The following is a 14384-nucleotide window of genomic DNA, read 5'->3' as shown; positions in this document are numbered from 1 at the left end:
AACCGGGTGTTGGTTTCTCAGCCCAAAGCTGAACGGACCTCCGACCATGATTATAAAAATTTCCCTTCCTAGCCAGAAGGCCGGGATAGAGCAATATGCTCAGAAAGTATGAAAGGGCAAGGTACGGTGTGCTACAGAGCCCAAGGCTCGCCGGGGTCCCAAGCCAGCAAGCTCAGACTCACTCCAGGGTCGTCAGTCCTGGGGCACATTGCACCATAGCCCCCACACTTACTCAGTCTAATAGCCTCGATCCTGGTAGGGCCATGTTTTCCTCTAGATGAATATACTATACATCAAGAGTACTAGCAAGCGCAACCTTCCAGTGTGCATTGCATCTGCCGAGCCTCACAGATACTACACTTGATCTTAGCCAAAAGGCCGAGAAGCGATAACCAGAATTGGTTTGGGCCTCGAGTGGCACCCTGGCCTATGCCGGACACATCTTAGGGAGAGAGAGCGAGAGGGAGACAAACCCACGCCTACACAAGACATTTTGTCACCCAAGCCAACCCTTGAAAAGGCTGCTTTGCAGAGCAAAAACAAGAAGAATGGTGCGTTTTGCAGCCGCCGCCCACTGCAATGAATCTGAATAACTCCTCCTTTAGGGCGCAAGCAACTCCCCTCCCCCTTGCAGTCTTTCCAATTCACGATACAAAAAGACGGACAGGACAGGTTGCCTGACTTTCCGTCACTGCCACCCTTTGCCATCCTTACCCGTAGAAAGCCCTTTCATCATCCCCAAACCCTAATCTTTTCCCTTTCCTTCCCAGCCCCCAAACCCTGCCCTCTGTACCTTTCTCACCACCCGCTTCCCTTCTCCTGTCATCCCCCTACCACCCGGGAAAAAAAGAGATTGCCCCCTCCTTCCACTAGCCCACCCTCCCACCCAAAGAACAACTTCTTCTGCGCAGCTTGTTTTCTAGGCAGCAGCGCTATTGTGATGTCATCGGGGGGCATTGTGACAAGCCGCCAGTGTTCCGTCTCTTCATGTTGTGCACTGTTCAAACCGAAAATACATCAACAGGCAGGCTACAGAAAAGCTTACTAACAAAGGTTAGAGAGGGGCTTTCTCAGAGGGCTTTTTACAGTTTGTCTATTCCCAATTAGCCGGTTTAGTATACTTAATGAAAGTACTAATTCTTTCATAGGCCGCCCATTCTTAGTATTTGACGTTCAGGTAACAACAGGTAACTTTATTTGGAGTGGAAGCAGAGAGATAACACCAGATGCCAATTGTAGATCCTCTCACACCTGTGGTCACTGCAGCATCTGACTCCACTTTGTCCAAAAGGGATCTATTCCATTCAATTACACATGATCTAGATTAGACTGACAACAAGATACTGCACGGGACATAGCAGAGTTGGTGAAGTTGAGTGGTGATGAGTTTGCTATTTGGATGAATAAAGCAAGTAAAAAGTGTGTTAGATAAAAATTCATTTCAATTCGCTAATCGGGCTAATATGAATCAGGTGAATCGAGTTCTGCTTTTGGAAACTGGGTTAAGAAGGGGTGCACCGTTCCTGGAGGTACTGCAATACCAGGTCAATGCGTGGAGTGGACAGAGCAAGCTCTTTTTCCATCTCCCTGTTCTAAAAATCCATTTAATATATGGTCCCCAGATAGGGGACGTATCAGATATTAAACTGATAAGAACAGATACTACACTTGATCTTAGCCAAAAGGCCGAGAAGCGATAACCAGAATTGGTTTGGGCCTCGAGTGGCACCCTGGCCTATGCCGGACACATCTTAGGGAGAGAGAGCGAGAGGGAGACAAACCCACGCCTACACAAGACATTTTTTCACCCAAGCCAACCCTTGAAAAGGCTGCTTTGCAGAGCAAAAACAAGAAGAATGGTGCGTTTTGCAGCCGCCGCCCACTGCAATGAATCTGAATAACTCCTCCTTTAGGGCGCAAGCAACTCCCCTCCCCCTTGCAGTCTTTCCAATTCACGATACAAAAAGACAGACAGGACAGGTTGCCTGACTTTCCGTCACTGCCACCCTTTGCCATCCTTACCCGTAGAAAGCCCTTTCATCATCCCCAAACCCTAATCTTTTCCCTTTCCTTCCCAGCCCCCAAACCCTGCCCTCTGTACCTTTCTCACCACCCGCTTCCCTTCTCCTGTCATCCCCCTACCACCCGGGAAAAAAAGAGATTGCCCCCTCCTTCCACTAGCCCACCGTCCCACCCAAAGAACAACTTCTTCTGCGCAGCTTGTTTTCTAGGCAGCAGCGCTATTGTGATGTCATCGGGGGGCATTGTGACAAGCCGCCAGTGTTCCGTCTCTTCATGTTGTGCACTGTTCAAACCGAAAATACATCAACAGGCAGGCTACAGAAAAGCTTACTAACAAAGGTTAGAGAGGGGCTTTCTCAGAGGGCTTTTTACAGTTTGTCTATTCCCAATTAGCCGGTTTAGTATACTTAATGAAAGTACTAATTCTTTCATAGGCCGCCCATTCTTAGTATTTGACGTTCAGGTAACAACAGGTAACTTTATTTGGAGTGGAAGCAGAGAGATAACACCAGATGCCAATTGTAGATCCTCTCACACCTGTGGTCACTGCAGCATCTGACTCCACTTTGTCCAAAAGGGATCTATTCCATTCAATTACACATGATCTAGATTAGACTGACAACAAGATACTGCACGGGACATAGCAGAGTTGGTGAAGTTGAGTGGTGATGAGTTTGCTATTTGGATGAATAAAGCAAGTAAAAAGTGTGTTAGATAAAAATTCATTTCAATTCGCTAATCGGGCTAATATGAATCAGGTGAATCGAGTTCTGCTTTTGGAAACTGGGTTAAGAAGGGGTGCACCGTTCCTGGAGGTACTGCAATACCAGGTCAATGCGTGGAGTGGACAGAGCAAGCTCTTTTTCCATCTCCCTGTTCTAAAAATCCATTTAATATATGGTCCCCAGATAGGGGACGTATCAGATATTAAACTGATAAGAACAGATACTACACTTGATCTTAGCCAAAAGGCCGAGAAGCGATAACCAGAATTGGTTTGGGCCTCGAGTGGCACCCTGGCCTATGCCGGACACATCTTAGGGAGAGAGAGCGAGAGGGAGACAAACCCACGCCTACACAAGACATTTTGTCACCCAAGCCAACCCTTGAAAAGGCTGCTTTGCAGAGCAAAAACAAGAAGAATGGTGCGTTTTGCAGCCGCCGCCCACTGCAATGAATCTGAATAACTCCTCCTTTAGGGCGCAAGCAACTCCCCTCCCCCTTGCAGTCTTTCCAATTCACGATACAAAAAGACGGACAGGACAGGTTGCCTGACTTTCCGTCACTGCCACCCTTTGCCATCCTTACCCGTAGAAAGCCCTTTCATCATCCCCAAACCCTAATCTTTTCCCTTTCCTTCCCAGCCCCCAAACCCTGCCCTCTGTACCTTTCTCACCACCCGCTTCCCTTCTCCTGTCATCCCCCTACCACCCGGGAAAAAAAGAGATTGCCCCCTCCTTCCACTAGCCCACCCTCCCACCCAAAGAACAACTTCTTCTGCGCAGCTTGTTTTCTAGGCAGCAGCGCTATTGTGATGTCATCGGGGGGCATTGTGACAAGCCGCCAGTGTTCCGTCTCTTCATGTTGTGCACTGTTCAAACCGAAAATACATCAACAGGCAGGCTACAGAAAAGCTTACTAACAAAGGTTAGAGAGGGGCTTTCTCAGAGGGCTTTTTACAGTTTGTCTATTCCCAATTAGCCGGTTTAGTATACTTAATGAAAGTACTAATTCTTTCATAGGCCGCCCATTCTTAGTATTTGACGTTCAGGTAACAACAGGTAACTTTATTTGGAGTGGAAGCAGAGAGATAACACCAGATGCCAATTGTAGATCCTCTCACACCTGTGGTCACTGCAGCATCTGACTCCACTTTGTCCAAAAGGGATCTATTCCATTCAATTACACATGATCTAGATTAGACTGACAACAAGATACTGCACGGGACATAGCAGAGTTGGTGAAGTTGAGTGGTGATGAGTTTGCTATTTGGATGAATAAAGCAAGTAAAAAGTGTGTTAGATAAAAATTCATTTCAATTCGCTAATCGGGCTAATATGAATCAGGTGAATCGAGTTCTGCTTTTGGAAACTGGGTTAAGAAGGGGTGCACCGTTCCTGGAGGTACTGCAATACCAGGTCAATGCGTGGAGTGGACAGAGCAAGCTCTTTTTCCATCTCCCTGTTCTAAAAATCCATTTAATATATGGTCCCCAGATAGGGGACGTATCAGATATTAAACTGATAAGAACAGATACTACACTTGATCTTAGCCAAAAGGCCGAGAAGCGATAACCAGAATTGGTTTGGGCCTCGAGTGGCACCCTGGCCTATGCCGGACACATCTTAGGGAGAGAGAGCGAGAGGGAGACAAACCCACGCCTACACAAGACATTTTGTCACCCAAGCCAACCCTTGAAAAGGCTGCTTTGCAGAGCAAAAACAAGAAGAATGGTGCGTTTTGCAGCCGCCGCCCACTGCAATGAATCTGAATAACTCCTCCTTTAGGGCGCAAGCAACTCCCCTCCCCCTTGCAGTCTTTCCAATTCACGATACAAAAAGACGGACAGGACAGGTTGCCTGACTTTCCGTCACTGCCACCCTTTGCCATCCTTACCCGTAGAAAGCCCTTTCATCATCCCCAAACCCTAATCTTTTCCCTTTCCTTCCCAGCCCCCAAACCCTGCCCTCTGTACCTTTCTCACCACCCGCTTCCCTTCTCCTGTCATCCCCCTACCACCCGGGAAAAAAAGAGATTGCCCCCTCCGTCCACTAGCCCACCCTCCCACCCAAAGAACAACTTCTTCTGCGCAGCTTGTTTTCTAGGCAGCAGCGCTATTGTGATGTCATCGGGGGGCATTGTGACAAGCCGCCAGTGTTCCGTCTCTTCATGTTGTGCACTGTTCAAACCGAAAATACATCAACAGGCAGGCTACAGAAAAGCTTACTAACAAAGGTTAGAGAGGGGCTTTCTCAGAGGGCTTTTTACAGTTTGTCTATTCCCAATTAGCCGGTTTAGTATACTTAATGAAAGTACTAATTCTTTCATAGGCCGCCCATTCTTAGTATTTGACGTTCAGGTAACAACAGGTAACTTTATTTGGAGTGGAAGCAGAGAGATAACACCAGATGCCAATTGTAGATCCTCTCACACCTGTGGTCACTGCAGCATCTGACTCCACTTTGTCCAAAAGGGATCTATTCCATTCAATTACACATGATCTAGATTAGACTGACAACAAGATACTGCACGGGACATAGCAGAGTTGGTGAAGTTGAGTGGTGATGAGTTTGCTATTTGGATGAATAAAGCAAGTAAAAAGTGTGTTAGATAAAAATTCATTTCAATTCGCTAATCGGGCTAATATGAATCAGGTGAATCGAGTTCTGCTTTTGGAAACTGGGTTAAGAAGGGGTGCACCGTTCCTGGAGGTACTGCAATACCAGGTCAATGCGTGGAGTGGACAGAGCAAGCTCTTTTTCCATCTCCCTGTTCTAAAAATCCATTTAATATATGGTCCCCAGATAGGGGACGTATCAGATATTAAACTGATAAGAACAGATACTACACTTGATCTTAGCCAAAAGGCCGAGAAGCGATAACCAGAATTGGTTTGGGCCTCGAGTGGCACCCTGGCCTATGCCGGACACATCTTAGGGAGAGAGAGCGAGAGGGAGACAAACCCACGCCTACACAAGACATTTTGTCACCCAAGCCAACCCTTGAAAAGGCTGCTTTGCAGAGCAAAAACAAGAAGAATGGTGCGTTTTGCAGCCGCCGCCCACTGCAATGAATCTGAATAACTCCTCCTTTAGGGCGCAAGCAACTCCCCTCCCCCTTGCAGTCTTTCCAATTCACGATACAAAAAGACGGACAGGACAGGTTGCCTGACTTTCCGTCACTGCCACCCTTTGCCATCCTTACCCGTAGAAAGCCCTTTCATCATCCCCAAACCCTAATCTTTTCCCTTTCCTTCCCAGCCCCCAAACCCTGCCCTCTGTACCTTTCTCACCACCCGCTTCCCTTCTCCTGTCATCCCCCTACCACCCGGGAAAAAAAGAGATTGCCCCCTCCTTCCACTAGCCCACCCTCCCACCCAAAGAACAACTTCTTCTGCGCAGCTTGTTTTCTAGGCAGCAGCGCTATTGTGATGTCATCGGGGGGCATTGTGACAAGCCGCCAGTGTTCCGTCTCTTCATGTTGTGCACTGTTCAAACCGAAAATACATCAACAGGCAGGCTACAGAAAAGCTTACTAACAAAGGTTAGAGAGGGGCTTTCTCAGAGGGCTTTTTACAGTTTGTCTATTCCCAATTAGCCGGTTTAGTATACTTAATGAAAGTACTAATTCTTTCATAGGCCGCCCATTCTTAGTATTTGACGTTCAGGTAACAACAGGTAACTTTATTTGGAGTGGAAGCAGAGAGATAACACCAGATGCCAATTGTAGATCCTCTCACACCTGTGGTCACTGCAGCATCTGACTCCACTTTGTCCAAAAGGGATCTATTCCATTCAATTACACATGATCTAGATTAGACTGACAACAAGATACTGCACGGGACATAGCAGAGTTGGTGAAGTTGAGTGGTGATGAGTTTGCTATTTGGATGAATAAAGCAAGTAAAAAGTGTGTTAGATAAAAATTCATTTCAATTCGCTAATCGGCTAATATGAATCAGGTGAATCGAGTTCTGCTTTTGGAAACTGGGTTAAGAAGGGGTGCACCGTTCCTGGAGGTACTGCAATACCAGGTCAATGCGTGGAGTGGACAGAGCAAGCTCTTTTTCCATCTCCCTGTTCTAAAAATCCATTTAATATATGGTCCCCAGATAGGGGACGTATCAGATATTAAACTGATAAGAACAGATACTACACTTGATCTTAGCCAAAAGGCCGAGAAGCGATAACCAGAATTGGTTTGGGCCTCGAGTGGCACCCTGGCCTATGCCGGACACATCTTAGGGAGAGAGAGCGAGAGGGAGACAAACCCACGCCTACACAAGACATTTTGTCACCCAAGCCAACCCTTGAAAAGGCTGCTTTGCAGAGCAAAAACAAGAAGAATGGTGCGTTTTGCAGCCGCCGCCCACTGCAATGAATCTGAATAACTCCTCCTTTAGGGCGCAAGCAACTCCCCTCCCCCTTGCAGTCTTTCCAATTCACGATACAAAAAGACGGACAGGACAGGTTGCCTGACTTTCCGTCACTGCCACCCTTTGCCATCCTTACCCGTAGAAAGCCCTTTCATCATCCCCAAACCCTAATCTTTTCCCTTTCCTTCCCAGCCCCCAAACCCTGCCCTCTGTACCTTTCTCACCACCCGCTTCCCTTCTCCTGTCATCCCCCTACCACCCGGGAAAAAAAGAGATTGCCCCCTCCTTCCACTAGCCCACCCTCCCACCCAAAGAACAACTTCTTCTGCGCAGCTTGTTTTCTAGGCAGCAGCGCTATTGTGATGTCATCGGGGGGCATTGTGACAAGCCGCCAGTGTTCCGTCTCTTCATGTTGTGCACTGTTCAAACCGAAAATACATCAACAGGCAGGCTACAGAAAAGCTTACTAACAAAGGTTAGAGAGGGGCTTTCTCAGAGGGCTTTTTACAGTTTGTCTATTCCCAATTAGCCGGTTTAGTATACTTAATGAAAGTACTAATTCTTTCATAGGCCGCCCATTCTTAGTATTTGACGTTCAGGTAACAACAGGTAACTTTATTTGGAGTGGAAGCAGAGAGATAACACCAGATGCCAATTGTAGATCCTCTCACACCTGTGGTCACTGCAGCATCTGACTCCACTTTGTCCAAAAGGGATCTATTCCATTCAATTACACATGATCTAGATTAGACTGACAACAAGATACTGCACGGGACATAGCAGAGTTGGTGAAGTTGAGTGGTGATGAGTTTGCTATTTGGATGAATAAAGCAAGTAAAAAGTGTGTTAGATAAAAATTCATTTCAATTCGCTAATCGGGCTAATATGAATCAGGTGAATCGAGTTCTGCTTTTGGAAACTGGGTTAAGAAGGGGTGCACCGTTCCTGGAGGTACTGCAATACCAGGTCAATGCGTGGAGTGGACAGAGCAAGCTCTTTTTCCATCTCCCTGTTCTAAAAATCCATTTAATATATGGTCCCCAGATAGGGGACGTATCAGATATTAAACTGATAAGAACAGATTTTTTGATTTAATGAAGCTTTCCAAAGCACCACAAAAAATGCATGACCGAAGTCACACCAAAAACAGTGCAAAGGCTAGGATTCGTGTGGACCCCACCGTGAGGAGAGGGTCCCCAAAAATCAACCCCGTCCCTCCGAGCCAGAAGGCCACAGCAAGGGTCAGGGATCTTCGGTGCTCCCCCAAGCCGAAGCCTGGTTGAGCCTTGTCGTTGCTCCCAGCGTCCACCCAGGCATCTTACCCAAGTGGAGTAGAGAGCTACTAGTTGTTGGTTTCGCAGCCGAAACTGCCCGGACCGTCAACCGGTGTTGGTTTCTCAGCCCAAGGCTAACCGGACCTCCAACCGGGTGTTGGTTTCTCAGCCGAAGCTGACCCAGACCTCCAACCGGGTGTTGGTTTCTCAGCCGAAGCTGACCCGGACCTCCAACCGGGTGTTAGTTTCTCAGCCCAAAGCTGACCAGACCTCCGACCGGGATTATAAAAATTTCCCTTCCTAGCCAGAAGGCCGGGATAGGGTAATATGCTCAAAAAGTATGAAAAGGCAAGGTACGGTGTGCTACAGAGCCCAAGGCTTGCCGGGGTCCCAAGCCAGCAAGCTCAGACTCACTCCAGGGTCGTCAGTCCTGGGGCACGTTGTACCATAGCCCCCCATCCTTACTCAGTCTAATAGCCTCGATCCTGGTAGGGCCATGTTTTCCACTAGATGAATATACTATCCACCCAGAGTACTAGCAAGCGCAACCTTCCAGTGTGCATTGTATCATTGTACTAAGGTGGCCTGGAGCTTAAACCACCTCTTCGAACAACACTACACTTGATCTTAGCCAAAAGGCCGAGAAGCGATAACCAGAATTGGTTTGGGCCTCGAGTGGCACCCTGGCCTATGCCGGACACATCTTAGGGAGAGAGAGCGAGAGGGAGACAAACCCACGCCTACACAAGACATTTTGTCACCCAAGCCAACCCTTGAAAAGGCTGCTTTGCAGAGCAAAAACAAGAAGAATGGTGCGTTTTGCAGCCGCCGCCCACTGCAATGAATCTGAATAACTCCTCCTTTAGGGCGCAAGCAACTCCCCTCCCCCTTGCAGTCTTTCCAATTCACGATACAAAAAGACGGACAGGACAGGTTGCCTGACTTTCCGTCACTGCCACCCTTTGCCATCCTTACCCGTAGAAAGCCCTTTCATCATCCCCAAACCCTAATCTTTTCCCTTTCCTTCCCAGCCCCCAAACCCTGCCCTCTGTACCTTTCTCACCACCCGCTTCCCTTCTCCTGTCATCCCCCTACCACCCGGGAAAAAAAGAGATTGCCCCCTCCTTCCACTAGCCCACCCTCCCACCCAAAGAACAACTTCTTCTGCGCAGCTTGTTTTCTAGGCAGCAGCGCTATTGTGATGTCATCGGGGGGCATTGTGACAAGCCGCCAGTGTTCCGTCTCTTCATGTTGTGCACTGTTCAAACCGAAAATACATCAACAGGCAGGCTACAGAAAAGCTTACTAACAAAGGTTAGAGAGGGGCTTTCTCAGAGGGCTTTTTACAGTTTGTCTATTCCCAATTAGCCGGTTTAGTATACTTAATGAAAGTACTAATTCTTTCATAGGCCGCCCATTCTTAGTATTTGACGTTCAGGTAACAACAGGTAACTTTATTTGGAGTGGAAGCAGAGAGATAACACCAGATGCCAATTGTAGATCCTCTCACACCTGTGGTCACTGCAGCATCTGACTCCACTTTGTCCAAAAGGGATCTATTCCATTCAATTACACATGATCTAGATTAGACTGACAACAAGATACTGCACGGGACATAGCAGAGTTGGTGAAGTTGAGTGGTGATGAGTTTGCTATTTGGATGAATAAAGCAAGTAAAAAGTGTGTTAGATAAAAATTCATTTCAATTCGCTAATCGGGCTAATATGAATCAGGTGAATCGAGTTCTGCTTTTGGAAACTGGGTTAAGAAGGGGTGCACCGTTCCTGGAGGCACTGCAATACCAGGTCAATGCGTGGAGTGGACAGAGCAAGCTCTTTTTCCATCTCCCTGTTCTAAAAATCCATTTAATATATGGTCCCCAGATAGGGGACGTATCAGATATTAAACTGATAAGAACAGATACTACACTTGATCTTAGCCAAAAGGCCGAGAAGCGATAACCAGAATTGGTTTGGGCCTCGAGTGGCACCCTGGCCTATGCCGGACACATCTTAGGGAGAGAGAGCGAGAGGGAGACAAACCCACGCCTACACAAGACATTTTGTCACCCAAGCCAACCCTTGAAAAGGCTGCTTTGCAGAGCAAAAACAAGAAGAATGGTGCGTTTTGCAGCCGCCGCCCACTGCAATGAATCTGAATAACTCCTCCTTTAGGGCGCAAGCAACTCCCCTCCCCCTTGCAGTCTTTCCAATTCACGATACAAAAAGACGGACAGGACAGGTTGCCTGACTTTCCGTCACTGCCACCCTTTGCCATCCTTACCCGTAGAAAGCCCTTTCATCATCCCCAAACCCTAATCTTTTCCCTTTCCTTCCCAGCCCCCAAACCCTGCCCTCTGTACCTTTCTCACCACCCGCTTCCCTTCTCCTGTCATCCCCCTACCACCCGGGAAAAAAAGAGATTGCCCCCTCCTTCCACTAGCCCACCCTCCCACCCAAAGAACAACTTCTTCTGCGCAGCTTGTTTTCTAGGCAGCAGCGCTATTGTGATGTCATCGGGGGGCATTGTGACAAGCCGCCAGTGTTCCGTCTCTTCATGTTGTGCACTGTTCAAACCGAAAATACATCAACAGGCAGGCTACAGAAAAGCTTACTAACAAAGGTTAGAGAGGGGCTTTCTCAGAGGGCTTTTTACAGTTTGTCTATTCCCAATTAGCCGGTTTAGTATACTTAATGAAAGTACTAATTCTTTCATAGGCCGCCCATTCTTAGTATTTGACGTTCAGGTAACAACAGGTAACTTTATTTGGAGTGGAAGCAGAGAGATAACACCAGATGCCAATTGTAGATCCTCTCACACCTGTGGTCACTGCAGCATCTGACTCCACTTTGTCCAAAAGGGATCTATTCCATTCAATTACACATGATCTAGATTAGACTGACAACAAGATACTGCACGGGACATAGCAGAGTTGGTGAAGTTGAGTGGTGATGAGTTTGCTATTTGGATGAATAAAGCAAGTAAAAAGTGTGTTAGATAAAAATTCATTTCAATTCGCTAATCGGGCTAATATGAATCAGGTGAATCGAGTTCTGCTTTTGGAAACTGGGTTAAGAAGGGGTGCACCGTTCCTGGAGGTACTGCAATACCAGGTCAATGCGTGGAGTGGACAGAGCAAGCTCTTTTTCCATCTCCCTGTTCTAAAAATCCATTTAATATATGGTCCCCAGATAGGGGACGTATCAGATATTAAACTGATAAGAACAGATACTACACTTGATCTTAGCCAAAAGGCCGAGAAGCGATAACCAGAATTGGTTTGGGCCTCGAGTGGCACCCTGGCCTATGCCGGACACATCTTAGGGAGAGAGAGCGAGAGGGAGACAAACCCACGCCTACACAAGACATTTTGTCACCCAAGCCAACCCTTGAAAAGGCTGCTTTGCAGAGCAAAAACAAGAAGAATGGTGCGTTTTGCAGCCGCCGCCCACTGCAATGAATCTGAATAACTCCTCCTTTAGGGCGCAAGCAACTCCCCTCCCCCTTGCAGTCTTTCCAATTCACGATACAAAAAGACGGACAGGACAGGTTGCCTGACTTTCCGTCACTGCCACCCTTTGCCATCCTTACCCGTAGAAAGCCCTTTCATCATCCCCAAACCCTAATCTTTTCCCTTTCCTTCCCAGCCCCCAAACCCTGCCCTCTGTACCTTTCTCACCACCCGCTTCCCTTCTCCTGTCATCCCCCTACCACCCGGGAAAAAAAGAGATTGCCCCCTCCTTCCACTAGCCCACCCTCCCACCCAAAGAACAACTTCTTCTGCGCAGCTTGTTTTCTAGGCAGCAGCGCTATTGTGATGTCATCGGGGGGCATTGTGACAAGCCGCCAGTGTTCCGTCTCTTCATGTTGTGCACTGTTCAAACCGAAAATACATCAACAGGCAGGCTACAGAAAAGCTTACTAACAAAGGTTAGAGAGGGGCTTTCTCAGAGGGCTTTTTACAGTTTGTCTATTCCCAATTAGCCGGTTTAGTATACTTAATGAAAGTACTAATTCTTTCATAGGCCGCCCATTCTTAGTATTTGACGTTCAGGTAACAACAGGTAACTTTATTTGGAGTGGAAGCAGAGAGATAACACCAGATGCCAATTGTAGATCCTCTCACACCTGTGGTCACTGCAGCATCTGACTCCACTTTGTCCAAAAGGGATCTATTCCATTCAATTACACATGATCTAGATTAGACTGACAACAAGATACTGCACGGGACATAGCAGAGTTGGTGAAGTTGAGTGGTGATGAGTTTGCTATTTGGATGAATAAAGCAAGTAAAAAGTGTGTTAGATAAAAATTCATTTCAATTCGCTAATCGGGCTAATATGAATCAGGTGAATCGAGTTCTGCTTTTGGAAACTGGGTTAAGAAGGGGTGCACCGTTCCTGGAGGTACTGCAATACCAGGTCAATGCGTGGAGTGGACAGAGCAAGCTCTTTTTCCATCTCCCTGTTCTAAAAATCCATTTAATATATGGTCCCCAGATAGGGGACGTATCAGATATTAAACTGATAAGAACAGATACTACACTTGATCTTAGCCAAAAGGCCGAGAAGCGATAACCAGAATTGGTTTGGGCCTCGAGTGGCACCCTGGCCTATGCCGGACACATCTTAGGGAGAGAGAGCGAGAGGGAGACAAACCCACGCCTACACAAGACATTTTGTCACCCAAGCCAACCCTTGAAAAGGCTGCTATGCAGAGCAAAAACAAGAAGAATGGTGCGTTTTGCAGCCGCCGCCCACTGCAATGAATCTGAATAACTCCTCCTTTAGGGCGCAAGCAACTCCCCTCCCCCTTGCAGTCTTTCCAATTCACGATACAAAAAGACGGACAGGACAGGTTGCCTGACTTTCCGTCACTGCCACCCTTTGCCATCCTTACCCGTAGAAAGCCCTTTCATCATCCCCAAACCCTAATCTTTTCCCTTTCCTTCCCAGCCCCCAAACCCTGCCCTCTGTACCTTTCTCACCACCCGCTTCCCTTCTCCTGTCATCCCCCTACCACCCGGGAAAAAAAGAGATTGCCCCCTCCTTCCACTAGCCCACCCTCCCACCCAAAGAACAACTTCTTCTGCGCAGCTTGTTTTCTAGGCAGCAGCGCTATTGTGATGTCATCGGGGGGCATTGTGACAAGCCGCCAGTGTTCCGTCTCTTCATGTTGTGCACTGTTCAAACCGAAAATACATCAACAGGCAGGCTACAGAAAAGCTTACTAACAAAGGTTAGAGAGGGGCTTTCTCAGAGGGCTTTTTACAGTTTGTCTATTCCCAATTAGCCGGTTTAGTATACTTAATGAAAGTACTAATTCTTTCATAGGCCGCCCATTCTTAGTATTTGACGTTCAGGTAACAACAGGTAACTTTATTTGGAGTGGAAGCAGAGAGATAACACCAGATGCCAATTGTAGATCCTCTCACACCTGTGGTCACTGCAGCATCTGACTCCACTTTGTCCAAAAGGGATCTATTCCATTCAATTACACATGATCTAGATTAGACTGACAACAAGATACTGCACGGGACATAGCAGAGTTGGTGAAGTTGAGTGGTGATGAGTTTGCTATTTGGATGAATAAAGCAAGTAAAAAGTGTGTTAGATAAAAATTCATTTCAATTCGCTAATCGGGCTAATATGAATCAGGTGAATCGAGTTCTGCTTTTGGAAACTGGGTTAAGAAGGGGTGCACCGTTCCTGGAGGTACTGCAATACCAGGTCAATGCGTGGAGTGGACAGAGCAAGCTCTTTTTCCATCTCCCTGTTCTAAAAATCCATTTAATATATGGTCCCCAGATAGGGGACGTATCAGATATTAAACTGATAAGAACAGATTTTTTGATTTAATGAAGCTTTCCAAAGCACCACAAAAAATGCATGACCGAAGTCACACCAAAAACAGTGCAAAGGCTAGGATTCGTGTGGACCCCACCGTGAGGAGAGGGTCCCCAAAAATCAACCCCGTCCCTCCGAGCCAGAAGG

General features: G+C 47.2%; 10 non-coding genes and 1 pseudogene across 10 annotated transcripts; all 11 read right to left on the bottom strand.

Annotated features, from left to right (window-relative positions):
• Positions 1 to 263: 263 nt before the first annotated feature.
• LOC142262328 (U2 spliceosomal RNA) lies at positions 264 to 390 on the bottom strand (annotated as a pseudogene).
• A 1117-nt stretch (positions 391 to 1507) lies between these two features.
• On the bottom strand, positions 1508 to 1698 carry LOC142262247 (U2 spliceosomal RNA). Its single transcript, XR_012729688.1, has one exon. It is a non-coding gene; the product is annotated as a U2 spliceosomal RNA (small nuclear RNA).
• Positions 1699 to 2815: 1117 nt separating this feature from the next.
• LOC142262235 (U2 spliceosomal RNA) lies at positions 2816 to 3006 on the bottom strand. Its single transcript, XR_012729677.1, has one exon. It is a non-coding gene; the product is annotated as a U2 spliceosomal RNA (small nuclear RNA).
• A 1117-nt stretch (positions 3007 to 4123) lies between these two features.
• LOC142262223 (U2 spliceosomal RNA) lies at positions 4124 to 4314 on the bottom strand. The gene has a single exon (XR_012729666.1). It is a non-coding gene; the product is annotated as a U2 spliceosomal RNA (small nuclear RNA).
• Positions 4315 to 5431: 1117 nt separating this feature from the next.
• Positions 5432 to 5622, bottom strand: LOC142262210 (U2 spliceosomal RNA). Its single transcript, XR_012729655.1, has one exon. It is a non-coding gene; the product is annotated as a U2 spliceosomal RNA (small nuclear RNA).
• A 1116-nt stretch (positions 5623 to 6738) lies between these two features.
• LOC142262198 (U2 spliceosomal RNA) lies at positions 6739 to 6929 on the bottom strand. Its single transcript, XR_012729644.1, has one exon. It is a non-coding gene; the product is annotated as a U2 spliceosomal RNA (small nuclear RNA).
• A 1117-nt stretch (positions 6930 to 8046) lies between these two features.
• On the bottom strand, positions 8047 to 8240 carry LOC142262304 (U2 spliceosomal RNA). The gene has a single exon (XR_012729737.1). It is a non-coding gene; the product is annotated as a U2 spliceosomal RNA (small nuclear RNA).
• Positions 8241 to 10159: 1919 nt separating this feature from the next.
• LOC142262271 (U2 spliceosomal RNA) lies at positions 10160 to 10350 on the bottom strand. The gene has a single exon (XR_012729709.1). It is a non-coding gene; the product is annotated as a U2 spliceosomal RNA (small nuclear RNA).
• A 1117-nt stretch (positions 10351 to 11467) lies between these two features.
• Positions 11468 to 11658, bottom strand: LOC142262186 (U2 spliceosomal RNA). Its single transcript, XR_012729633.1, has one exon. It is a non-coding gene; the product is annotated as a U2 spliceosomal RNA (small nuclear RNA).
• Positions 11659 to 12775: 1117 nt separating this feature from the next.
• On the bottom strand, positions 12776 to 12966 carry LOC142262174 (U2 spliceosomal RNA). The gene has a single exon (XR_012729622.1). It is a non-coding gene; the product is annotated as a U2 spliceosomal RNA (small nuclear RNA).
• A 1117-nt stretch (positions 12967 to 14083) lies between these two features.
• On the bottom strand, positions 14084 to 14277 carry LOC142262302 (U2 spliceosomal RNA). Its single transcript, XR_012729736.1, has one exon. It is a non-coding gene; the product is annotated as a U2 spliceosomal RNA (small nuclear RNA).
• Positions 14278 to 14384: the final 107 nt, after the last annotated feature.

The sequence above is a fragment of the Anomaloglossus baeobatrachus genome, unplaced genomic scaffold (genome assembly GCF_048569485.1).
Source record: "Anomaloglossus baeobatrachus isolate aAnoBae1 unplaced genomic scaffold, aAnoBae1.hap1 Scaffold_243, whole genome shotgun sequence".
Classification (NCBI taxonomy): domain Eukaryota; kingdom Metazoa; phylum Chordata; class Amphibia; order Anura; family Aromobatidae; genus Anomaloglossus; species Anomaloglossus baeobatrachus.
Note: the sequence above shows the minus strand (reverse complement) of the source record. Positions and strands in the feature narration are given on the sequence as shown.